We start from the raw sequence: 25,811 nt of genomic DNA on the forward strand, positions 1-25,811 counted from the left end.
CACAACATCACTCAGCGCCACCACAGCATCAATCTGTGCAACCATTCAACAACTGGTCCAAATATGTTCTCTCAATGTTTCAAGCTTTATTACAAATGTCACAAAAAGATGTTAATATTTCACTTCTGTTCTTGGATTTTCGTCACAATAAAATACAATTAACATATTCTTCACAATTTTTTTTACAAAAGTTTAAGCTATTGCTATTACTATTATAAATTACAATAACTTTTATTTAAGTATTAATTATTAAAAAATGTAAAAGCCATTATTTGAAATATCAATACATCTAAGTCACGTAAATACAACACATATTGCATTACAAATGCTATAGGTGTCACATTTGTAAAAGTTAAAACTATTGGCATTGTATATGACAAAGCTATTAAGTTTGCTATTTTCAAAACCAACGCATAAATAAAAAATGTGTCATTTACAATACCAATAGCTCAAACTTTCCTAATGCGAGACCTATTGCATTGCAAATGCTTGTTTTAAAGACAGTATCTAACTGCTGAACTGAAGTCCTGCACTAAGTATTGATTTACTGCATTGAAGAGTATTGCCAATTTGTAAATTGTACTTACCTGCAACTAAGTATCTTTGGTTCTAGTAATAAAAGTAACAAAGTAATATTTTTACAAAACAGTTGTTCTTGGATTAAGTCATTGAGTGCGTGTAATAATTTCTTGCCTGAGTGTGTACAACAAATGTCTTTTAGCAATGTGTTATGGAATGGATATATGTGGTGCGGAGTGGAATTATGTGGGTAGGATTTGAATTGTTTGTTGTGGAATTGGGTGGCGTGGAATTGGGTGGTGTTGAGTGGAGTTATATCTAGTGGAATTATGTGGCATTTTTTGTAGTGGAAATATGTGGATAGTAATGATGTGATATTGAGTGTACTGGAATTATGTGGAGTGTTAGAATGTGTCGTGGAGTATAATTTTGTGGAGTGGTATTGTGTGCTGTGGAATGGCATGTAGTGGAGTGGAATTAAGTGGTGTGATGTTGAATATTGTGACATGATGTGGAATTCTGTGGTCTGGATTGGATGTATGTGGTGTAGAGCAGAGCAAAACCACAGAAGATCGCACCACCTACAAGAACGCCATGATGGAATATCACCAACGCATCAGAGGCACAAAAAGGACCTTCATCCAAAACAAGATCCTCACCAACTCCAGAAACTCCAAGCAACTCTTCAGCGTCATCCAGAAATTAATTAAACCCCCGAGCAAAACCATGGACATCACCCCTTCCCAGGACCTCTGCAACAAACTCAGATCCTACTTCCATCTGAAAATCAAGGGCCTCTACGACAACTTCAATGACCAGACACCCGACTCCGAAACCTACAGATCAAGGAGAAAGGAGAATACCTGCCTGCAGAGTAGACAGTGGCCTCAAAAGAGGTCCGAATAATTTTACACTAGCCTCGAGCCACACAGAAAATTCAGGGAGTGAAACTTAGTGACATATGAACAAATATTGTGTTTTTTATTTTTCTTTATTAAATTATTTTTTCACCTTTACCATCTGAGAACCAACCAACTGATCTGGGAGAACACTCCAACTACCCCCACTGATCTCTGATCACTACAGTTCTGCGGAGTGACTTGTGATTGTGATCTTTTCTTTTATTTGGATTTGAGAAGTATGCATGTGTATGTCTGGTGAGATTAGATTGTGGTTTCGTGTGTGGGCCATGGTGAGGACATATTGTTTTTTTAATTGATGCTACATTATCCTCCTGTTGAAGAATTACTTGTTACGCTGTGTTATTTCCCCTATTATAAATTCTGTGTAACTCAGCTGCTTTTATGAAACGCATTATCTAAAAATATATTGCTTTGAAAAAATAATTTAATAAAGAAACATTAAAAAAACAATATTTGTTCATATGTCACTAAGTTTCACTCCCTGAATTTTCTATGTGGCTCGAGGCTAGTGTAAAATTATTCAGACCTCTTTTGAGGCCACTGTGTACTCTGCAGGCAGGTATTCTTCTTTATCCTTGATCTGTATGTTCCCCGTCTACCTGCCTAGTATTGATGTGGGGTCCCCCTTCTTTTTGGTTACCCGACTCCGAAACCACATTCCTCTCCAGCAATGCCAGCCAGCCCACCATCTCCTTCTGGACCCCAGTCACCATCGAAGACACCACTTCAACCATGAAAGGCATCCACTCAGGAGCCTCCACGGACCCCTGCCCCACACATCTTCCACAGAGCCACCACCCCCATCGCTCCTGAAGTACGACACACCATCAAGGCCACCTTCAAGACCGGCATCTATCCCGACGACTGGAAGCGTGCAGAAGTCAGACCCCTGCTCAAGAAACCCTCATCAGATCCCACAGACCTCAAGAACTACAGACCCATCTCCCTCCTCCCTTTCGCGGCCAACGTCACAGAGAAGACCGTCAATGCACAACTAACCAAACGAATTGTAGAGCATTCCAATACTGAAGCACAAGACAAATACCCACAGGAAAAGCACACTAATCCGCCACTGGGCAATCAATTTATGAGTAATCTAGGGACTCTTTAACATCTAATTAATAGAGCCGTCACGGAGCAGGATTTTCAGTGTGCCACAAAGAATGGCAAGGGAACTGCTGACAGTAATTTCCCATGTGCGTTGCTGAACACTCGCTCGGTGAGCAAACATGCTATGGATCTTTTCAAACTTTTGTTAGAGCGTAAACCCACATGTCTCTTTTTGACAGAAACCTGGCTGGGCGAGCTTTCAGACCAATACAAAAGAGGCCCCCTGTGGACGATAAGGGCAGACGTCAGGGGAAAATTACACTACTGCAAGACTCGGCGCGGACCTCGGCACCTTGGTTCACGCCGGCACTTAACACCAGCCTGAGGCATTGTAAGAAGGCTGAAAGAGCGTGGAGATCGAATTACGAAGAGTCTCTTAAAGTAGCTTATAGACAGTGTGTTAAGGCCTATCACAAAGACATCTACTCAGAAAAGAAGGCTTAGTTTGCCAAGAGGATAGAGGAGGCATCCAATACAAGTAAAGAAATCTTCACGATTGTGAAGGAATTCACATCTCCAGCCTCGGCGACGACCAAGAGCTCCTTTTCTGAGCCATGGGTCGTGGAATTAGCAGGTTTCTTTGCTAATAAAGTCCGCAGCATCCAGGCCTCGTTTGTACCGGCTGGGTTAGAGGTGACTGATAATGCCGCCCCCCTCCTACCTCGTACCAGACTGAATAGATCTACGCTGTCAGAGTTTCCGCCTATCGGCCCCACAACCTCACTAGACCTGCTATCCAAAATGAAATCGGGCTCCCCGCTGGACCCCTGTCCTGCCAAGTTCTTAGCCAAAATTGCAAAGGCCATTAATCCAATCATTAATCCGATTTTAAATCACTCCCTAGAGTCGGGGGTGGTACCGCAGGCATGGAAACAGGCTCTGGTGCTACCTCTCCTGAAGAAGCCAACTCTCGACCCTAAAAGCCACTCCAATTACCGGCCCATTTCCCTGCTCCCGGTCTTGGCAAAGATCATGGAAAAACACGTACAGACAGTTCTTTCGGACTTTGTTGAGACTCATGGTGTCCTTCATCAGACTCAGTCGGATTTCAGGGCCAATATGAGCACCGAAACAGCACTGTTGGAGGTATCGGAGGCCATCAAGGAGGTTCTTGACGGTGGAGGGAAAGCTCTGTTGGTGATGTTGGACCTGTCGGCGGCATTTGACACCGTCCCCCCACAACCGACTCCTTGATAGACGTTCGGAGATGGGGGTTGAGGGGACGGTGTTCAGATGGTTCAAATCATTCCTTTTGGACCGTCAACAGACAGTCTGGGCCCCCCCGTACTCAGCCGTGGTGCCGCCTTTGGAGGTGGGAGTTCCTCAAGGTTCCTTTCTGAGCCCCACTCTTTTTAATATCTATATGTCCCCTCTGGCGGAGCTGGCTGAGTCGTGTGGTGCCCAGATTGTCTCCTACGCCGACGATACTCAACTCCTCTTCACCTGTGATTAGAACATCGATTTTGATGGGGAGCGGATCAGGAACTGCCTGAATACCGTCTTCGCCTGGTTCCATCTTAATCAGCTGAAGTGTAACTCCGACAAATCGGAGATTCTTTTCTTTGGCTGTTCCCCGGACCTTGGTTGGAAATCGTGGTGGCCGGCTGACATGTCTCCTCCGGCCACAGATACTTCAGTGGCCAAAAATCTCGGAGTGAAAATGGACAATGGTCTCTCCTCTAAACCTCAGATTTTGAGCCTGGTCGGACAGTGTTTTGGCCTGCTCAAAACGCTGAAGAAATTTCTTCCACTCCTATCTATTTCTCATAGAAGGATGATTGTCCAGGCTGTGATAGGATCCAGGCTGGACTACACGAATGTGCTCTATCTTGGACTCCCTGACTATCTCCTGTCCCGCTTGCAGGTGGTACAGAATTCTGCAGCTCGGGCAATTTTGGGTCTTGGCCGGAGATCCCATGCATCAGGGATCCTGCAATCGCTCCAGTGGTTGCCTATTTGACAGCGCATTGTTTTTAAGACCCTCACAATCCTATTCAAGGCCCTGCATGGCAGGGGAGCGCAATACCTGAGGAACAGGATTGGCTTTCACCCTCCAGCCAGGACCCTTCGCTCAGCTTCACGGGCCTTGGCCAGAACACCGGCCATAAAAAGGGCCCGAACAGGAGGGCGCTCCTTCAAATATCTGGCGCCTAAGGCCTGGAATGCGTTGCCAGTGACACTAAGGAGGATCGACAATCTCTTATCATTCAGAAAAGAGCTTAAGACATGGCTGTTCAGCCAATAATTTCACCTGTGTCTTTTGTTTTGTGCCTGGATGGGTCTGTCAGCGCTGGGACACTCTGTCTGAGTAGCTGAGCGCTATACAAATCCCCATATAACATAACATAAAATAACCTGACCCCAAGATGGCCACACAGAAGTAGTTCATCTCACCGAGGATCAGACTGCTCCGGTGAGTCCCCTTTCACCCTAAACACTCCTTATACACCCTGTTCCTGCCGGCCTCCTCTAGAATAAGAAACAAGGGCCCCTACAGCACAGAGCCTACCACCTCCCTACCAGCCCAGTCCACCACCCAACCCACCTGACCCCTGTGTTAGCGTAGAAAACCAAGCCCTAAAAGAACTAGCCCCTCCCCCCAGCTTAGTTAAAATGCCTTCTATCACACCAACCTACGCCAACCCCCTCACGTCGAGCTACGTTAAACAGCACGGCCTGAACTCCTTCTCGATTGGTCTCCCCCCCCAACCTCTCACCCAAAACGAGAAAGAACCTCAAACATAAACTGATCAGGCAATATCCCTAATCACTATTTGCAGACATATATCACTGCTCTTGTAAAGGCCAGGTAAAAATGGACCTCATCTTTCACCCGAAAAGTGGATCACCACCCTCAGATCATAACTCCACATAACCAAAACTATGAATACACCCCATAGCTGCAAACTTTCATTCCCTATCCCTAACCGCTCGACGAGAAGGGGGAACACCTCTGCGACCATCTATTCCAACGGCACAGTCCTGATCCAAGTCAACAACGACAACCTTGAGGCATTTGACTCCCTCTTCCCCTCACTTAGGATTGCCTCCCTCATATTCATATCCCCCATCCAACCCACCCACTCTACCCGACATCCAAACCCACCAGAGGAAATCCCACACCACTCCTGCGTCTGCGATCATAAACCCCTGCTCTCCTACTCGTGCCACCACCAGCACCTCTGGCACCAAGAACAGGACCCCCTCCGCCGGCTCATCCCGCAAACAGATCCCCACTCATAACCCTCTTCAAGCAACACTGTCTGCCCTCATGGTACAATCTAAGACTTCCAACCACCCTCCTATACCCACCTGTAAAAGAAAGCAGCTGCCACATCACGACCCCCTCACTCCACGACCCCCTCACTCCACGCCCACGACCCTTCTCAAAGCCCTCACTGATAACGCAAGAACTACCAGAAGGCAACACAACATCATCAATCAATCAATCAATCAAGAATTTGTAGAGCGCACTACTTACCCGCGAGGGTCTCAAGGCGCTGGGGAAAAAAGGGGGGGGTCGCAACTGGTCAAATAGTCAGGTCTTGAGTAGCCTCCTGGAGGTCAGCAGGTCTTGCGTCTGTCGTAGGCTCAGTGGGAGGGTGTTCCAGGTCTTGGCGGTGAGGTGGGAGAAGGATCTGCAGCCGGTGGTTGTTCTTCGGATGCGAGGGACGGTGGCGAGGGCGAGGTCGGCGAAACGGAGCTGGCGGTTGGGGATGCAGAAGAAGAGTCGTCTGTTGAGGTAGGCTGGGCCGGTCTTGTGGAGTGCCTTGTGTGCGTGGATGAGTAGCTTTAAGGAAATCCTCTTGTTGACGGGGAGCCAGTGCAAGTTTCTCAGGTGGGGGTGACGTGGCTGTGGCGTGGTACGTCTAGGATCAGGCGTGCAGAGGCGTTTTGAATGTGTTGCAGTTGTTTGATGAGCTTTGCCGGGGCTCCCGCGTAGAGGGCGTTTCCATAGTCGAGTATGCTACTGACGAGGGCCTGGGTGACTGTTCTTCTTGTATCTGTCGGGATCCACCTGTAGATCTTGCGGAGCATGCGGAGTGTGTTGAAGCAGGAGGAGGAGACTGCGCTGACTTGCTTGGTCATGGAGAGTATTGAGTCGAGGATGACTCCCAGGTTGCGTGCGTGGCCGGTGGGTATCGGTGCTGCTCCCAGTGCCGTAGGCCACCAGGAGTCGTACCAGGCTGAAGGGTTGGAGCAGAGGATGAGGACCTCCATCTTGTCCGAGTTCACTTTCAGATGGCTGGTCTTCATCCAGTCTGCGACGGCCTTCATTCCTTCGTGGAGGTTGGATTTGGCGGTGAGAGGGTCCTTAGTGTGGGAGAGTATCAGTGGAGTGTCGTCGGCGTAGGAGATTATGTTGAGGTCGTGCTGTTGGGCGACTTGTGCGAGAGTTCTCTGGGAAGGTCGCGGTCTCGAAGGAGAGATTGATGATGTTGCGCAGGTGGGGTGCGATGGAGCTACTGGCTTTGTTGAAGATGTGGTGCGGGAGTGGGTCTGACAGAGAGCCGCAGTGAATTGTGGTCATGGTCTTGATTGTGTCATCTATGTTCACATTGGCCCAGGCTGGCAGGGGGACGTGGTCGATGGTGTGCGGGGTGTTTGGAGTGTCGATGTCTGTTGGGGCTGTCTGGGCGTTGAAGCTGTCGTGGATGTCAGCGATCTTGCGGTGGAGGAAGGTGGCGAGGGAGTCGCACAGGGCTTGCGACGGCGGGATGTCGTTGGTGTTGGAGCTGGGGTTGGAGAGTTCCTTTATGATGTTGAAGAGCTCCTTGCTGTTGTGTGCATTGTTGTTTTCTTGGCGGGTGGTTTGGCGGCTCTGAGGCTTGTGTAGCTGCAGTTCCGGCAGGTGAAGGGACCATATGTGCATTTCAGTGCGGCCTTGATGCAGGTGTGGGTCCGTGCGGGGTTGAGGGTGTGCAGTGTGCTGGCATCGTAGCGGCAACGGTCGCCGTGGCGGGTGCGGGGGCCAGGGGTTCGGGCGCTGGGCGTAGTCCAGCACAGACAGCCTTGCCTTAGGTACGCCTTCGGCGTGCCAGCGGTGCGGACACGCAGCAGCCGCCATATATGGGTAGGTATGAGGGAGGAGCAGCTGGGAGGCGAAGGCAGCGAATGGGCAGTCAGGGGGTGGGGCCATGGTGGACGCAGCGGAGGGACAGAAGCAAGGGCACAGAATCCCGGGGGCAAAGGAGGGGACAGAAGGAGACAAAGGCACAGAATCACGGGGGCAGCGAAGGGGACAGAAGGAGAAAAAGGAGCAGAGTCACGGGGGCAGCGAACGGGACAGAAGGGGAAAAAGGCACAGATTCACGGGGGCAGCGAAGGGGACAGAAGGAGAAAAAAGGCACAGAATCACTGGGGCAGCGAAGGGGACAGAAGGAGAAAAAAGGCACAGAATCACGGGGCCAGCGAGGGGGACAGAAGGAGAAAAAGGGAATCACAGGGGCAGCGAAGGGGACAGAAGGAGAAAAAGGTACAGAGTCACAGGGGCAGCAACAGGACAGAAGGAGAAAAGGCACAGAATCACGGGGGCAACGAAGGGGACAGAAGGAGAAAAAGGCACAGAATCATGAGGGCAGCGAAGGGGACAGAAGGAGAAAAAATGCACAGAATAACAGGGGCAGGGAACTGGAGACAGACAACAGCAGTCACGGACACCAAGAGAGTGCAATACAATGGAATGACAAATGACAAACAAACCTAAGGCCTACCACTGGCCACCAGGGATGAGGCGCAGGTGGTAGCCTGCGGGTGGTGGAGGGCCTCAAACTTCCTCGGCAGCGGCAGCAGCAGCTGGGGCAGGGACACACAGGCGGTGCTGAGCGGAGTGGGAGGGACCTACCTGGTGGAGTCCTCTCCAGGAAGACCCCGCCCAGAATCCACCCACCCTAACCCAAGATGAGAAAGGGCGCTGGCCCTCCCTGCTTGATAGCCATTTAGCTATTATAACACAGGGTTTTAACGAAATACTAAACAACCACACTACGCTTCGCAAGCCCTCCAAAATCCACCAGAGTACTCCCACTGTCTCTAACCCTACACACCAAAGGCTCTTCAAGGCTACGTGACCCAGTGGGACCTCACCCCACCTCTCGAGTCATATACTGAGGTCCAAAAGAACTATGGAGGCTATGTCCTCGGATGAAGCAGCTGATCTGGCCTCCTCGTACGACACCCCTGCTGCTTCCATTCCTCAATCCATGATTCAGGTAATCACGGGATTCAGAAGAGATCCTCCACTCCAAAACCCCGTAGACCCACAACCTCCTTCATCAACATCCCCACTGCACCCTTAAAGAAAAAAAGAATAAAAGAGACACCACCTACCAACTGCATGCTCATAAACTGCAGATCAGCCCACAAACATGCCACAGAGCTAGCAGAATCCATCCTCACCCATGACATAGACATAGCCTTCATCACAGAGACCTGGTTTAACGACTGCTCGCCTCCAATCATGGACACCCTCGTACCCCCAGGCGTCTCAATCATCAACAAAGACCGAAAAGACCAAAGAGGTGGGGGTTTAGCAATCGTTCACAACAACAACTTGTCTGTGACCCAAATAGATACCTTCAACTACACCTTTGAATGTCTAACCGCCAACATCAACACCACCAACAACAAAATAATACAATGCAGTCTCCTATACCATCCCCCAGGCAACACCCCCACATTCACTGAACACCTGTCACACCTGATTGCACACTGCGCACTCCAAGACAACAACAACCTAATTCTGGCTGACCTCAACTTGCATTGGAATGATAAAAGCAGCTCATCTATACAAAACCTGAACAAGCTACAACAAACCAACATCCTTACGCAGCACTGCTCAGAGGTTACCCATAACAATGGGCAATCCTGGATGCCATAATCTCCCAACATGACACAATCACAATAGATCACATCCTATCAATTGACTGATCAGATCCCCACTTAATTCTATTCCACATCACGCAACCGAGCATGTATCAACTTCCCATCCAAAACCCTCCCACGTGGACGAGAAACCTATCACAGATCAACATGGTCGACATAGAAGAAAAAATAAGCATGCTCCTGATCATCTCCCCTGACGGTCTCTCCACAACAGAACTCACATCCCACTACAACACAACCATGGCGTCCATTTTAGACCAACTTGCCCCCCTGAAACTGAAAAAAACTAGGGATATTCCTTCCAGATCCTGGTACAACAAGGACATTAACGCTGAAAGGAGACAACTTAGAGCTACAGAACGTTTATGGAGAAATAATCCCTCGACAAGCCTCTGTGAGCAACTCAAAACAACCCGAAGGAATTACAAAAAACATATCAACAATGAAAAAAAAAACTTTTTCTGCACCGCCCTTGAAAATGCGAAAAACAGGCCCAAAGAACTCTTTAACATCATCAAGCAACAAACTTCCAAGATTTCTGCAACCCCAGTCCAGGCCTCCAAAAACGTGTGTGACAACTTCGCCAACTTCTTTAACGACAAAATCTCCAAGATTGAACTATCTCTTGACACCAACCTCTACCCCTCCTGCAAAAACCCAACCCCAACAATCAAAACCACCACGAGCAAGCCCCCTTCGAAAGCCTGGAAATCCTTCAACCCTGTACCTGAAGCAGAGATTCTAAAAACTAATTTCCTCCTCCAAGCCCGCATCCCACATCCTCGATCCTATACCCTCCCAAATGACCAAAAAGCTGAAACTCTCACTCGCCCCACTCTGGAGTGAAATCAGAAACAGCTCCTTGAAAACCGGCAGCAAACCAGACTGCCTTAAAGTCAGCCAAGTCATGACACTATTGAAAAAACCAGGCCTAGACAACACCGACCTGAACAACTTCAGACCTGTTTCCAACCTCCCCTTCCTATCCAAAATCCTTGAAAAGTGCGTTCTCAAACAACTGACGCAGCACATAGACAACATCAACCTGCTATATCACCACCAATCGGGCTTCAGAAAAGGCTGCAGCTCTGAAACCGCGATCCTTAACATCGTGGATGACATCCACAAATCTCATGATGCTGACAAATGCTGCCTACTCATCCTCCTAGACTTATCGGCAGCTTTTGACACAGTGAATTACAATTTACTCATCAAGGCTCTTCAAGACTGAGTAGGTGCGGATGAGGTGGTCCTACAATGGCTCTTCTCCTTCTCACACAACTACTCCCAAACGATGAAAATCATGACCTTCATGTCCAACCTACACCCCATCAACAGAGGTGTCCTCCAAGACTCAGGGCTCTTCCCTCAACTGTTCAACATATACATGGAACTCCTCACCACCCTTCTCAAAAAAGCCAAAATTCCCTTTCAGCTATATGCAGATGACACCCAGATCTACTTGGAAACCTCCTCCATTAACGACAATCTAAGACTCAACAACACTCTTAAAGAAATTCAACAGTGGCTAGCAACAAACCACCTTAAACTCAATCAAGACAAAACCAAAATCCTCCTCCTCTCCAACAAAGAAGAAAACCCCCAAATCGCAGAGTGGCTTAAAACAATCGATGCTCTCAATGGCAATCTCACCCTGGCTAACTCAGTAAAATTTCTAGCAATCACCCTCGACCCAAAACTGAACATGACCGACCACATTAAGATCTCCGCGAAGAGTGCCTTCCTCAATCTGAAGCTTCTCAACAAAATTAAGCCCTTCATACCGCCCAACGACCTCAAACAAGCCACACAATCACTGGTGCTATCTAGACTTGACTACAGGCACGCAGTCCTCACCGGAACAGCTCAAACCCACCTAGCACCATTCAAAACAACTCTCAATGCAGCTGCCAGAATGGTCTCCGGGGTTAAGAAATATGACCACTTATCTCCCGCACTGAGAGAACTAAAATGTCTCCCAGTCGAAATGCGTGCCAGCTTCAGAACTGCCTGCCTCACACACAAAGCCCTGCACACAGGGAAACCAGAATACCTGGCCTCCAAACTCAAGAAAGCTGGCCAGACAAGAAACCTCAGGAGTTCCAACACCCTCTTACTCATCCCGATGAAAACACGCAAACAAAATTCCGCTGCACTATCCTTCTCTGGAAGCGCACCCAAAATCTGGAACTCTATCCCAGCCAACATCAGGACTATCCTTTCCTTTATACAATTCAAAAGTCTCCTAAAAGACCTCTACCTCAACCGTGCCTTCCCGAAACGAGAATCGCCGCCAAAAAGCACAAACCGGAAGTCCGCTGTCACCTGACAATGTTCCACCACAACCTACCTCTTCTTGCACATTACAACCCCTTGACAATGTGCTGCCACTATCTACCTAGTCCCCGCTCCCCTACCCCCGTCATCGTTCCCTCCCCCTGGAAAGAGGTTTAACCCAGGACACTGTGCACTCATCGATGCTATCTCAGGACCTCCCTACCTCAAGGACGCACAATACAATGAGTCTGTCGAACATTTACGTTTACCATTGCCTTTTTATGTGATTTCTGCTTTAAATCTGTTGTGAAGCGCTTTGATACCCTCAGGTCTGGCCAGCGCTATATAAAACTCCTAATAAATAAATAAATAATTGAAGAAAACTCCATCCTCGACCACTTCCAATCCGGATTTTGCGGCAACGACAGCACTCACCGCCATACTCGCCGCCAAAGACAACATCTGCCCCCTCCTCGACCCAGGACACACACAGTCCTCTCCGCAGCGTTCAACACCATCTCCTCCTGCACACTCACCGCCAGACTCCACAAAGCCGGCATACAAAGGACCGTCCTCAACTTGATCCGCTTGTTCCTCACCGGCAGAACCCAAAGAATCAGACTGCCACCCTTCCTCTCCGAACCAACGGAAATCAACTGCAGAGTACCACAAATATTGTCCCTCAGCCACACGCTCTTCAACATCTACATGACCCCCCTCGCCACCATCGTCAGACAGCACGGACTCAAAATAGTATCCTACGCTGACGACACCCATCTATCACCACCAGACTCAACTTCCAGGAAGGAATGAAAGACGTTGCATCCTGGATAAGCAGCAGCTGTCTGAAGCTCAACTCTGAGAAAACAGAGGTCCTTGTCCTCAGACACTCCCCCTTCACATGTGACAACACCTGGTGGCCCACCGCCCTCAGCAGCCCTCCCACCCCCACGGACCATGCCCAAAACCTCGGCATCATATTCAACTCCTCCCTCTCCATGTCCCAACAGGTCACCGCCGTCGCCTCCAGCAGTTTCAACTCCCTCTGCATCCTCTGAAATACCTTCAAATCGATCCCCCCCAAATTAAGGAAGAGTGTCACCGATGCACTCATAACCAGCAGACTAGACAACGGAAACGCCTTCTATGCCGGGATCAACAAATCTCCGCTCCGCAAGCTCCAGATCATACAGAAAACCGCAGCCAGACGCGTCCTCGGAATCCCTCGACACAAACACATCACCCAACACCTGCGAAACCTACACTGGCTTCCCGTCAAGATGAGGATTATTTTCAAGATACTCACCCACATCTATAAATGCCTGTACAACACCGGATCCCAATACCTCAACAAGAGAATCTCTTTCCACGTACCCAGGAGAAACATCCCATCCACCGACCTCGCCCTCGCCGAAACCTCTCGCATCCACAGAGCCAGAACAGGTGGAAGAACCTTCTCCTACATCGCGGCCAAGACCTGGAACGAGCTCCCTACTGCCATCAGGCGCACCCCCTCCCTGAACATCTTTAGGAATACGCTCAAGACCTGGCTTTTCAAATGAACAGAATTGCAGACCCGCCCCTCACGCCCCCTCAGCGCCTTGAGACCCTCACGAGTGAGTACGGCGCTTACAATTCCCCATATTGATTGATAGAGTGAGTGGAATTGGGTTTTGGAATGGAATTACGTGGTTTGCTGTGGAATTATGTGGTGTGGAATGGAGATGTGTGTAGTTGAATTATGCGGTGTGGAACTGTGTGGTGTTGAGTGAAATAATGTTAAGAGGAATTACGTGGCATGGTGTGGAGTGTATTTATGTGGATTGTTGCCATGTGGCATTGAGTGGTTTTATGTGGGTGTGTATTTATTTTGTATTGAGTAGAGTGAGATTCTGTGGAGTTGAAAAACATTTAAAAAGGCCATACATTCCATAAAATTGACCATCGGTGTCCAAAACGTGTGTGCTTATTACTGGAATTCCTACCAGTTGCTGTTTTTGTTTATACAACGATAGCATTTTTAAAATTCCAATACACACTATCATACTGTTTTGCAGAATAGCGAGACCAGTTGTAGAATGGTGTGTTGCACAAAGACGACTCTTGCCCTCTTCCTTCTTTTGTGACATTGCTCTACAATGGAGGGGGGATGCTGAGCTGTACTGGTGGAGACTGATGTAACGCCTTGTTGTGAAAGGAAGGGGTTTCTTTCTCGTCGAGGGGACGATCAGTGCCACTTGCCGCCGTAGAACCCTCACAGCCAGTGTTGTGATTGTGAGCTTGGCTTTACAGGGATTGCTGGACAACAATCAAAGCCTGCTTTCATTCACTGCATGTTCCCGCCTACTGCCCATAGCAAAGATGGCACAACAGGCAAGAGGTGCATGTTCGGATGGAGGGAAGCTTGAAATGTCTTTGACGGGCAGCAGTTCATGCGCGAAGGGCTGCATTTATTTACTTTGGAGTCTTGCGCTTTCTTTTAATTTGTTTGTGGTTTTAACTCACCTACTCTTGCTGCTTCCCCGGTCCACCGCTGACTTCGGTCGGATTGTTGTGAAGGGAAGACGGACTCGCTGCACACACCGGAAGTGAGTAGACTTCCGTTTTAGATCATGGCGCAAGTTCACTGGCTCCCGAATATAAAATAGGATGCCCCTCCAAACGCACAGCGGACGCGCGCAGCAGGTGCGCCGATGGCGTGCCGAACGCAAGCCCGTCTGCGCCCGTCCGCGCCAGTACGTCGCCTCTTGCCAAGAATGCTGGTCGAGGGGAGCCGGCTGGGCGCATCTATACAAGGGAAACTCTCTTACATTTGAACCCCTTCGGGTATACGATGTAATAGGCCCGCACTCCACCCTTTGAGCGGCCCCTTTCACTGTACGTGTGGGATGTTGTCACTCTCTAAACCTACTGCACTCCCGCCCCCTAAAGGCACCTACCCTCAACAACGGCTTATAATACTCCAGCTGAATGTAAGATCCTTAGCTAAACACCATGCTGAAGTATATGACCTCATTAGTGATAAAAGTCCAGAGACCTGGTTGCAGAACGGTATGACAACGGTACTTAACCTAGCTCTGCCGCACGGCTACGCCGTGCATACTATAAACAGGGAATCACGGGGCGGAGGTATTGCAGTGATAGTTAAAGTTCGCTACTCCTGCCTTCTTACTAAACTCGATATAGAGGAGTGCGAATCTGCCTGTTTTAGTATTCTGATAAACCCCCATTTGACCCTCTCCGGGGTGTTGGTGTATAGGCCGCCCGGACAAGCCAGTAGCTTCAAAAATGCATTCCTGGAAACAGTTGAGACGCTGGCTGTAGGAACCGCTAATTTCAGCATTTTTGGAGACTTGAATCTCCATTTCAACCTTATTCAAGATAAGAACATTAGCAATCTGCTAGCAGATTTAGCGGCGTTTCAGTTGCACCAATTAGTGGTGAGCCCTACCCACTGTGGGGGACATCTGCTTGATCCCATCTTTTCTAACATTGAATCAGTCACAGTAGCTGCCCCCTTCCCGGTTTCTTGGTCTGATCACATGTTGGTCGATATGTCTTTACCTCTAAAGGAACCTTTGGGGATAATTACTAATCAACCAGTTCGTAAGTGCCCATGGCGGAAATTACGCCTTGACGACTTTAACGCCCTGCTTAGATCAGACCCCATGGAGCCTTTCGACAACGTAGAGTCCGGGTACGATTTGTTTTGTGACTGGATAACTCGGGCTTTGGACTCTCTGAGCCCGGCTGCTTGGATCAAAGGGCGCTGTCAAGAATCCAGCCCATGTTACAATGATTCCCTAACTATACTGAGGAAATCGTGTAAAAAAATTGAACCGGATTGGAGGAAAGGCTATGATCCAGAAATAAAAGCGCACTGTACTGCAGCACTTAAAAACTACCATAGAGCTATCTGCAGGACACGCGCAGCCTACTATGCCAAGGAGATTAGACTCAGCCCGAACCCTTCTAAATGCATTTTTAAAATCCTAAAAGATCTTAGTGCCAGGAGATCCTCGGCACCTGTTACCACCTCAGAACCACAATGTGAAGAGTTGGCCTCCTTCTTCGTGGAGAAGGTGCGTGCAATTTATAGATCTTTCCCACCTATACCAGTACTCTGTAAACCTTTTCCTTCCAGTCCTGAGCCGATTATTAAACTTATGGCGATTCCTTAAAATCTCCCATTAAGAGCTTAACAGACTGTGCGGGAAAATTAAGTCTGGCTCTCCTGCCGACCCTCTAAAACCCGCCCAATTTAGGGAAGCTTCAGCTCTTTTGTTAGATCCCCTTCAGCAGCTAATCAATTCCTCTTTTTTGTCAGCTGTCATACCAGCGAAGTGGAAACAAGCGTGATTATCCCCTATCATTAAAAAGCCAACGTTGGATTCCACCAAACCAGAGAATTTTAGGCCTTTCTCCCTTGGGTGGCTAAGGTAGCAGAATCTTACGTCAATAGCACTCTTACCAGCTTTCTGTGCTCCAACAACATACTAGATGCCTCTCAGCATGGCTTCCGCTCCGGACACAGCACTGAGACGGCGCTTCTTGCCATGACAGAACACCTGCAGACCATCCTGGACTCTGGTCAAACGGCAGCACTGATCCTGTTGGATCTAAGTGCCGCCTTTGACACGGTCTCGCATGGTGTCCTGCTACATCGTCTGGAAGAAGCGGGTGTCATGGGACGGGCATTGGAGTGGTTTAGATCTTTTTTAACTGGGAGATCCTTTTGGGTTTCCACTCCTCACACACTCCACCCACCCGCACCCACCCTCACACCCCCTCATCCTCATACCCCCTCACCCTCACACCCCCTCACCCTCACACCCCTACACACCCTCAGAACCAACACCCCCTCACCCTCACCCCCTCACACACCCTCACTCTCACACCCCCTCACCCTCACACCCCCTCACACTACCTCACCCTCACACACCCTCATCCTCTCACCCTCACACACCTCACTCACCTTCTCACCCTCACACACCCTCTCACCCTCACTCACCCTTTCACCCCCACACCCTCACACACCCTCTCACCCTCACACACCCTCTCACCTCTCACCCTCACACACCCTCACAGCCCCTCACCTCATGCCTCACCCTGCTGCATGCCACACACTGCTGCAGGCCTCACACTGCTGCACACCTCACACTGCTGCACGCCTCATACTGCTGCACGCCACACACTGCTGCATTACTCATACTACTGCATGCCTCACACAGCTGCCCGCCTCACACTGCTGCCCGCCTCACACTACTGCACGTCGCACACTGCTGCATTACTCACACTGCTGCATGCTGCACACTGCTGCACACCACACACTGCTGCACGCCTCACACTGCTGCATTACTCATACAACTGCATGCTGCACACTGCTGCCCACCTCACACTGCTGCCTGCCTCACACTGCTGCACGCCTCACACTGCTGCACGCCTCACACTGCTGGACGCCTCACACTGCTGCATTACTCACACTGCTGCATGCTGCACACTGCTGCACGCCGCACACTGCTGCACGCCACACACTGCTGCACGCCTCACACTGCTGCACGCCTCACACTGCTGCACACCACACACTGCTGCATGCCACACACTGCTGCATGCCACACTGCTGCCCACCTCACACTGCTGCACGCCTCACACTGCTGCACACTGCTGCATTACTCACGCTGCTGCATGCTGCACACTACTGCACGACTCACACTGCTGCATGCCTCACACTGCTGCACGCCTCACACTGCTGCACGCCTCACACTGCTGCACGCCTCACACTGCTGCACGCCTCACACTGCTGCACGCCTCACACTGCTGCACGCCTCACACTGCTGCACGCCTCACACTGCTGCACGCCTCACACTGCTGCACGCCTCACACTGCTGCACGCCTCACACTGCTGCACGCCTCACACTGCTGCATGCCGCACACTGCTGCATACCACACACTGCTGCACGCCTCACACTGCTGCATTACTTACACTGCTGCATGCTGCACACTGCTGCACGCCACACACTGCTGCACGCCACACACTGCTGCATGCTGCACACTGCTGCACGCCACACACTGCTGCACGCCACACACTGCTGCATGCCTCACACTGCTGCACGCCTCACACTGCTGCACACCACACACTGCTGCACGCCACACACTGCTGCACGCCACACACTGCTGCACGCCACACACTGCTGCATTACTCACACTGCTGCATGCCTCACACTGCTGCACGCCACACACTGCTGCACGCCACACACTGCTGCACGCCACACACTGCTGCATGCCTCACACTGCTGCACGCCTCACACTGCTGCACGCCTCACACTGCTGCATGCCTCACTGCTGCCCACCTCACACTGCTGCACGCCTCACACTGCTGCACACTGCTGCATTACTCACGCTGCTGCATGCTGCACACTACTGCACAACTCACACTGCTGCATGCCTCACACTGCTGCACGCCTCACACTGCTGCACGCCTCACACTGCTGCACGCCTCACACTGCTGCATGCCTCACACTGCTGCATGCCGCACACTGCTGCATACCACACACTGCTGCACGCCTCACACTGCTGCATTACTTACACTGCTGCCCGCTGTATACTGCTGCACGCCACACACTGCTGCACGCCACACACTGCTGCATGCTGCATACTGCTGCACGCCACACACTGCTGCACGCCACACACTGCTGCATGCCTCACACTGCTGCATGCCGCACACTGCTGCATACCACACACTGCTGCACGCCTCACACTGCTGCATTACTTACACTGCTGCATGCTGCACACTGCTGCACGCCACACACTGCTGCACGCCACACTGCTGCATGCTGCACACTGCTGCACGCCACACACTGCTGCACGCCTCACACTGCTGCATGCCACACACTGCTGCACGCCACACACTGCTGCACGCCACACACTGCTGCATGCCTCACACTGCTGCACGCCTCACACTGCTGCACACCACACACTGCTGCACGACACACTGCTTCATGCCTCACACTGCTGCACGCCTCACACTGCTGCATGCCTCACACTGTTGCACGCCGCACACTGCTGAACGCCACACACTGCTGCACGCATTAAAAAATAATGTGCTATCAGAATTCATAGGACAAAATCTACACCCATTGGGGTATTATATTTTTGTAAACAACATTTCTCTTAAACAATATTTCAGCTAACAATATTCTGACATAAAACCTACAGAGAGTACGTTGCTCAATAGGCTCTTAATTGAAGGGTTCTAGTTGTTTTTGTTAAACCATCTCTAGGTGACCAGCTGATAAAAGCAGTGTCCGTAACTCTCTATGTTGCCTGGCGTGTTGTGCCACCTTTGCTCCTCATCGCCCTCTCGCTTTCATAGGGGCATTACCTCCTTACAAAGTACGCTCTGACACTGTTGCCTTTTGCCTCTTCTCAAGGGCATGGAGTAGCAAGTGCAGAGGGTGGCAAAGATGTCTCATCTCTCACCAGCATCAGCACACACCACTAGAAGGACATTTCATGTAACAGCACCTCTATATAAAACCATTTTATTGCTCAAAAATAAGGTTCGTGTTATATTTGAAACACTGATTATAAAGACAACTGTCCTTTTATAAAGCAAGGTTGCCCAGGTGCAATAAGGGTACTGAGTAAGAACCTTCTCCAAGTATGAAATGTAGGGGCATATCAGCAAGGACCGGCGATAAATATTGCTAAGCACACTTAGCGCTAGGATAATTATCGCCGAATTTTATCGCTGAGATAGCATGCTATTAGCAACGCTTATCTCAAAAACGAAATAAATTCCAGGTGCAAGCTGGCAATTGTGCGATTATGGCTGGAAATACAGCGATAATCGCATAATGTTTGGCGATAGCTTGCTGATAGGGCAGGGCAGACTCAGCCATGATATCCACCTTCCATTGGATATCATGGCTAAGTCAAACCAAAAGCAGGTGTAAGGAAAGTAGCGATAACCAAGGTTAGCGCTATTTTTCTTATCTCTATGCTTTTTAGCGATTCCCTTGATAATTGGAGAAATGTCAGTTAGCGACATTTCTCCAGATATTTTGGGACGGAACACCCACTTTGCATCTCATTAGAGATGCAAAGGTGGGTGTTACGGGAAAGGGCGCTAAGGCAAGGATTCACGCGATAGCGTGACCTTGCTGATAAAGCAATAACATTTTTGCCGCTTTTCGGCCGCAAAAGCGGCGATAATTTTTTTATCGTCGCCTTGTTCATATGTTCCGTAATCCTTCGGAGGAAAACAGCATTTCAGGATTAGGTAACAACTGGTCCCCTGCTTCACTGCTTAGCTACCAAATGCTTTATGTGAAGGAAAAGCACACAACTGTCTGTACATATGATCTATTTTTTCACAAAAAATAACAAGTATATAGCTGGTAAAATGTAAAATAAGAGTAATCTGAGAATACTCCTGACCACTTGCCCCATTCTATATTTTACAGCTTGTGGACCGCTCGTACAGCAAGGCAATGGAAGACGAGATCCTCACGACAATTGATAAAACCAAGCTTGCGGCGAGCCAGGCTGTTGACGCTGATTATGAAGGGTCAGGTTATGACCGAGGACATCTCAACCCCGCTTCTCACCATGTAGATGGAGCCTCCGAGTCCACCTGCACCTTGACCAACATTGTGCCACAGGACGGTACACTCAACAAGGGACCATGGAGAGCGTATGAAGACACCACAATGAGGCAAAACACTAACGGATGCCAAACGACTTACGCCATAGTAGGAGTCATCCCTGGGAAGACAACGATATTGCATGGACGGGTTAATGTCCCCAGCGAGATGTGGGCTGCCGCCTGCTGTATAACCACAGCGAGGGGGGTGAAATCCTGGGCCGTCATTGCTAACAATACTGGGACAGCCAAGGTAGACCCAATCACTGTACAGAAATTACAAGAAGAAATACGCAAATACACATCCCGAGGTGTCAGCTTGTTCCATAAGGATTGCCCCATAAACACTTTGTCCAATTACTTTGAGCCTGAAGATGAAAATAGACTGTGACCAATAAATGCTACTGATAAAGTCCAGTAATTAAAATGCAAATTATTTAGATTAGCAGCTAAATGTGCAACGATTAACATAAAATGTAGAGCTGAAATGACACACATTTAAAATGTTCAACCTGCATTAAGAAGTCATAGCTATTAGTTCAGGCCATAGGAATGCTTCAATACAAGTCTCTTCAACTAAAGTGAACTGAATATTGCTGAAATATGGATCCTGCGATCTAGAAAGCTTGACCTTAATGTGACATGCTTAGAAATATTAATTATTTGACTTTTTGTTCTAACCATAACGTTTCATGAGATGAAAGCAAATTTACCAAAGATTTACTAATTTGAATAAAAAAAATGTACTAATCTCTTATTGAGTGTTGGACAGGCCCCACGAAGGGCTCGCTCCCTCCCCGCATGACAGGGCCCAGACACCGGCTCTCCGGGGCCTACCCGCAGAAGCAACCCACAACCCGTCCCCTCCGGGACGCCTGCTCCCGGATATCTCTGTGTCACGGGCCCGGGCCCCCGGCAGCCCCATTGCCCGGCCCAGCCGCCATCTTGGACACTGCACCACGCGGCCGCGTGGCCTCAGCTCGACCCCAACCCTGGGCCCGGCCAGGCCCCGCCATCCCGGCACCACCATCCATCCAGGAGGTGAATGGACCACTTGGCAGGCTGATGGGAGAAAGAAGTGTCGATGGCTCTCCCCCGCCAGGTGCCGATCGCCCCCAGCCTCCCCGGGTGCTGGCTCCACCCCCCTGCTGGGTGTCTGGACTCCCTCATCCCGGACCTCCCGACCTCCCAGTGCGAGGGTCCGGACATCAAAGGGCGCCAGACCTATAACTGAGGCAGCCCCAGAGCAGGAAGGCAGTTGTATCCTGGAGTCGAGAGACACCGAGAAGAACTCATCCTTGACGGACTGCTGGCGCTGCCGCAGCCCTGCCTTGTGAACTATTGTCCTGCCTGCTGGCGCCGCCGCGGCCTTCTGCAACCTTCATCCTCGTGGGACCTGCTGGCGCTGCCGCGGCCCGTTGTAACCGTCATCCTCGTTGGGACCTGCTGGCGCTGCCGCGGCCCGTTGCCACCTACGACCTCTTCGGGACCTGCTGGCGCTGCCGCGGTCTGACCCGTCCGAACGCCGAGCTCGAGGATTGTGAGCTACCACCGTTTCACCTCAGTGCCTGTAGGTACCAAGACTGTCCCGCTACCCCCTTTCCCTACTAGAGACTAGAATTGAGAGGATCATCGTGTCCTAATCTCCTTGTATCGTACTACCTTACTCAAAGAATTGCCTATAAAAGGTGTTAATCTGACCTTCGTGTGGTGTCCATCTGTGGGGGGGAAGTTACTTGTCTGTACGATCGCTGGAGACGGCCCTCACTGGAGGCCTCTCCCCTTGTGCTCGGCCGACCCTCCAGGTCCCCGTCTAACATTGGTGGCCAGCGGCGCGATCCGAACCGACGCGTAACCGTACAGAGAGTAACTCACCCTACGACTAATCCACAATGACGACCAGAGAGAGCGGATCTGCAGAGAAATTCCAGATGGAAAAACTGGAAGAGTACAACCACCGAGAGCTAAAACAATTTTGCATAGAACTAGGCATTGCTACCACCGGTCTGAGCACGAAAGAGGACTTCAAACACGCCCTAGAATCCTGGGCAGAGACGAATACCGCCGAAGCCCCGGAACCAAACACCACTCTGACAGAAGAAAGGAGAACGGATCTCTCCCGGGAAGAGATCCGAGAACGAGAGAAAAATAGACTTCACGAGTTAGAGCTGGTACGGCTCAAATTAGACGGAGAATTGAAACTGGCAGAAAAAAAAATGAACTTAGAACACTTACGGCTCCAAGAAGAGCGAGAGGAGAAGCAGAGACAGAGAGAACTCGAAGAAAAAAGACTGGCATACGAACACGAGTGCAAGCTAGCGGAGATAGAGATGCGCAAACAGAACAAAGACCTAGGGGTGCCCGAACAACCGCGCCCCCCAGGTACTACCGAACAGAAGGTCCACATCCCCAAAGATGTGGTCCGGGAATATTTTCGGAACGACGACATACAGCAGTGGTTCAAGGCCTACGAGATCGCCATGACTGCCCACCGGATCGCTCGAAGTGACTGGGGAGCCGGTCTATGGGGGAGGTTCGTCAATGAAGGCCGTGATGCCCTGTTGCAGCTTCCGGACCATCAAATGACGTCCTATGACCACATGAAGGCCGCCCTCCTCAGTCGATATGGGCTGACGCCCGAGATGTACCGCCAGAGGTTCCGCAACTGCACCCGCATCCCGGGTACAACCTGGATAGAATATGTGAACTATTTCAGCCGAGCCTTCGAGGGATGGATCAAGGGTAGCAACGTAACAACCTACGAACAGCTCTTTAACCTCATTGTGTGGGAGCACCTCTCCAACAACTGCTTCGTCGAGCTCAGGCAGCACCTCCTCGACAGCAAATTGACCGACCCCCGGCAGCTCGCCGCCGAGGCTGACCGATGGGAGAGCACCCGAGTGGCCCGAAGTGGGCCCAACGAGCAGAACAGAACCAACCAGGGTCATCATCGTCCCCGAGGAGGAGGAGAAGGCCCGGGCCGGGGGAGAGACGCCGTCCCAGCCGCTCCCGCAAACTACACCCCGCCCCCGGCCGGCCGGGGCAACCCCCCGATGCGCCCGGGGTTCCAAGCCAACGTTACGTGTAATCGATGCCAGCGAGTCGGCCACTATGCCAGTGACCCGACCTGCCCAAAGAACCAGACCCCTGGGCCCCGCCAGGTGGCTGCCGCCGCCCTAGGAGAAGAGCAAGTCTCCGAAGGATCTGAAGAGTACGAGCAGGAGCAGCCCGAGTGGGAACCTGCCGCCATGACCCAGGCCTGCCTAGGGGGGAGAGACCTGATCCCGCGGGCTCCCCTACCAGCCAACACCAGGAAGTACAGCCAGTGGGTGAACATAAATGGGCGTAAGGCCGAAGCCCTGCGTGACACAGGGGCCAGTGTGACGGCCGTCCGTTGTCACCTGGTGACCCCAGAACAAATCCTGCCAAATGTTCTTTGCCCCGTCCGATCGGCCGACAATTCGGAGAGCCTGTGTCGAATGGCCTGCGTCCCCTTCGAATGGGGAGGAGTGTCCGGGATGCTAAAAGTGACTGTCCGCGACGATGCCCCCGTGGACTGCCTCCTGGGGAACGATCTCGAGAGTTCCCCGTGGGCAGCCGTTGAAAGAAGAGAGCACCTGAGGATGTTAGGCCTCCCGGGCTGGGCGTGCGTAACAACCCGGTCCATGGCCGCCGACACCATCCCTAGATCTGAAGAACCCGCATGGCCAGCACCTCCTCCCCCGATCGCTCCGGAGGGAGACTCCATCCCTACCGACAACCCTGAACAATCCCAAGAAGAGCCCGCTCAGCCCCAAGACCTTCCGGACCTGGCTCAGTGGCGTCAGGAAGGGGGGCCCACCCAAGAACAATTCCGGCAAGAGCAAAAGACATGTCCCTCCCTCGAGGGACTGCGACAGCAAGCGCTCGCCCAGAGCGCAGGAGACACCGCAGGGGCCCACTGGATCTATTGGGACAATGACCTACTGTACAGCGAACAAAGAATAGCGGAGCTGGGGGCCAGTCGAGTGCTGGTGGTGCCCCTCCGTTTCAGAGACTTCCTTCTGAACTTGGCCCATGATGTCCCCCTGGCTGGACACTTGGGGCAAGACAAAACATACAACCGCCTGGTGACTCACTTTTACTGGCCGAAAATGAGAAATGACGTCTCCACCCACTGCCGGTCCTGCCCGACCTGCCAGGCCAGCGGGAAGAGCGGCCGCAAACTCAAGGCACCTCTGCAACCATTCCCCGTTGTGACCACCCCGTTCGAAAGGGTGGGAATAGACATTGTGGGGCCCCTGGACCCCCGAACAGCACAAGGGCATCGATTCATCCTGGTCCTGGTGGACCACGCCACCCGCTATCCTGAGGCGGTTCCCCTTCGAACTGTAACAGCACCAGTGGTAGGTCGAGCCTTAATGGGGATCTTCTCTCGAGTGGGCTTCCCCAGGGAGGTCGTCAGTGACAGGGGCACGAACTTTATTTCAAAATATATGAAATCCCTATGGCAACAGTGCGGAGTCACCTACCAATTCACGACCCCCTATCACCCGCAAGGAAACGGACTGGTCGAGCGATTCAACCGCACTCTCAAGGGGATGATCATGGGGCTGGAAGAACCCCTACGCCGCCAGTGGGACGTGCTACTACCGTGCCTCCTCTTCGCCTACCGAGAAGTCCCCCAGAAGTCCCTCGGCTTCAGCCCTTTCGAACTCCTGTACGGACACCCTGTTCGCGGGCCTCTCAGCCTCGTTAAAGAAGAGTGGGAAATGGCCCCCCTGAAGACCCCTCCAGACGTCTACAAGTACCTCCTGACCCTCCGTAATCAGACCCGGCGATTCAGAGAGCTCGCCAAAGCCAATCTTGAAGCAAGTCAGGAGGACATGAAGAAGTGGTACGATCAACATGCCTCCTCCATCGAATTCGAGCCTGGCCAGCAGGTATGGGTGATGTCCCCCATCGAACCTTGTGCCTTACAGGACAAATGGACGGGGCCCTTCAAGGTGATCGAGCGTAAGAGCCCCGTCACCTACCTCATCGACATGGAATCCCCCCGGAACCCCCTCCGGGTCCTCCACGCCAACAGACTCAAACCCCACTTCGTGCGTTCGGAGCTCAGCCTGCTGATGGCTACAGACAGTGGGGCGGAAGAGGACTCCGAGCCCCTCCCTGACCTACTGGGGGCCGGGGAAAAAGATGGTTCAGTGGACGGGGTCCAACTCTCCGAGGCTCTGACCCCGGAGCAGGGCCAAGACTGTCGGGCCCTCCTGCTGCAATTTGCACGCCTATTCTCCCTCACACCCGGGGTCACCCCCTGGTGCCTGCACGACGTGGACACTGGCGACAGTCCTCCTATCCGACACCGGCCGTACCGGGTACCAGATCGTGTACGCACCTGCATCCAAGAAGAGGTCTCCAAGATGCTCGCCCTCGGAGTCATCGAACCCTCGGACAGCCCCTGGGCCAGCCCG

General features: G+C 51.3%; 1 long non-coding RNA gene and 1 pseudogene across 3 annotated transcripts in view; one reads left to right on the forward strand and one right to left on the reverse strand.

Annotated features, from left to right (window-relative positions):
• LOC144821573 (uncharacterized) overlaps positions 1–25,811 on the reverse strand; it is a 2,083,451-nt gene that overhangs the window by 2,034,341 nt on the left and 23,299 nt on the right. The window lies entirely within an intron of this gene.
• On the forward strand, positions 20,156–20,779 carry LOC144821959 (uncharacterized; annotated as a pseudogene).

The sequence above is a fragment of the Lissotriton helveticus genome, chromosome 2_2 (assembly GCF_964261635.1).
Source record: "Lissotriton helveticus chromosome 2_2, aLisHel1.1, whole genome shotgun sequence".
Lineage (NCBI taxonomy): Eukaryota > Metazoa > Chordata > Amphibia > Caudata > Salamandridae > Lissotriton > Lissotriton helveticus.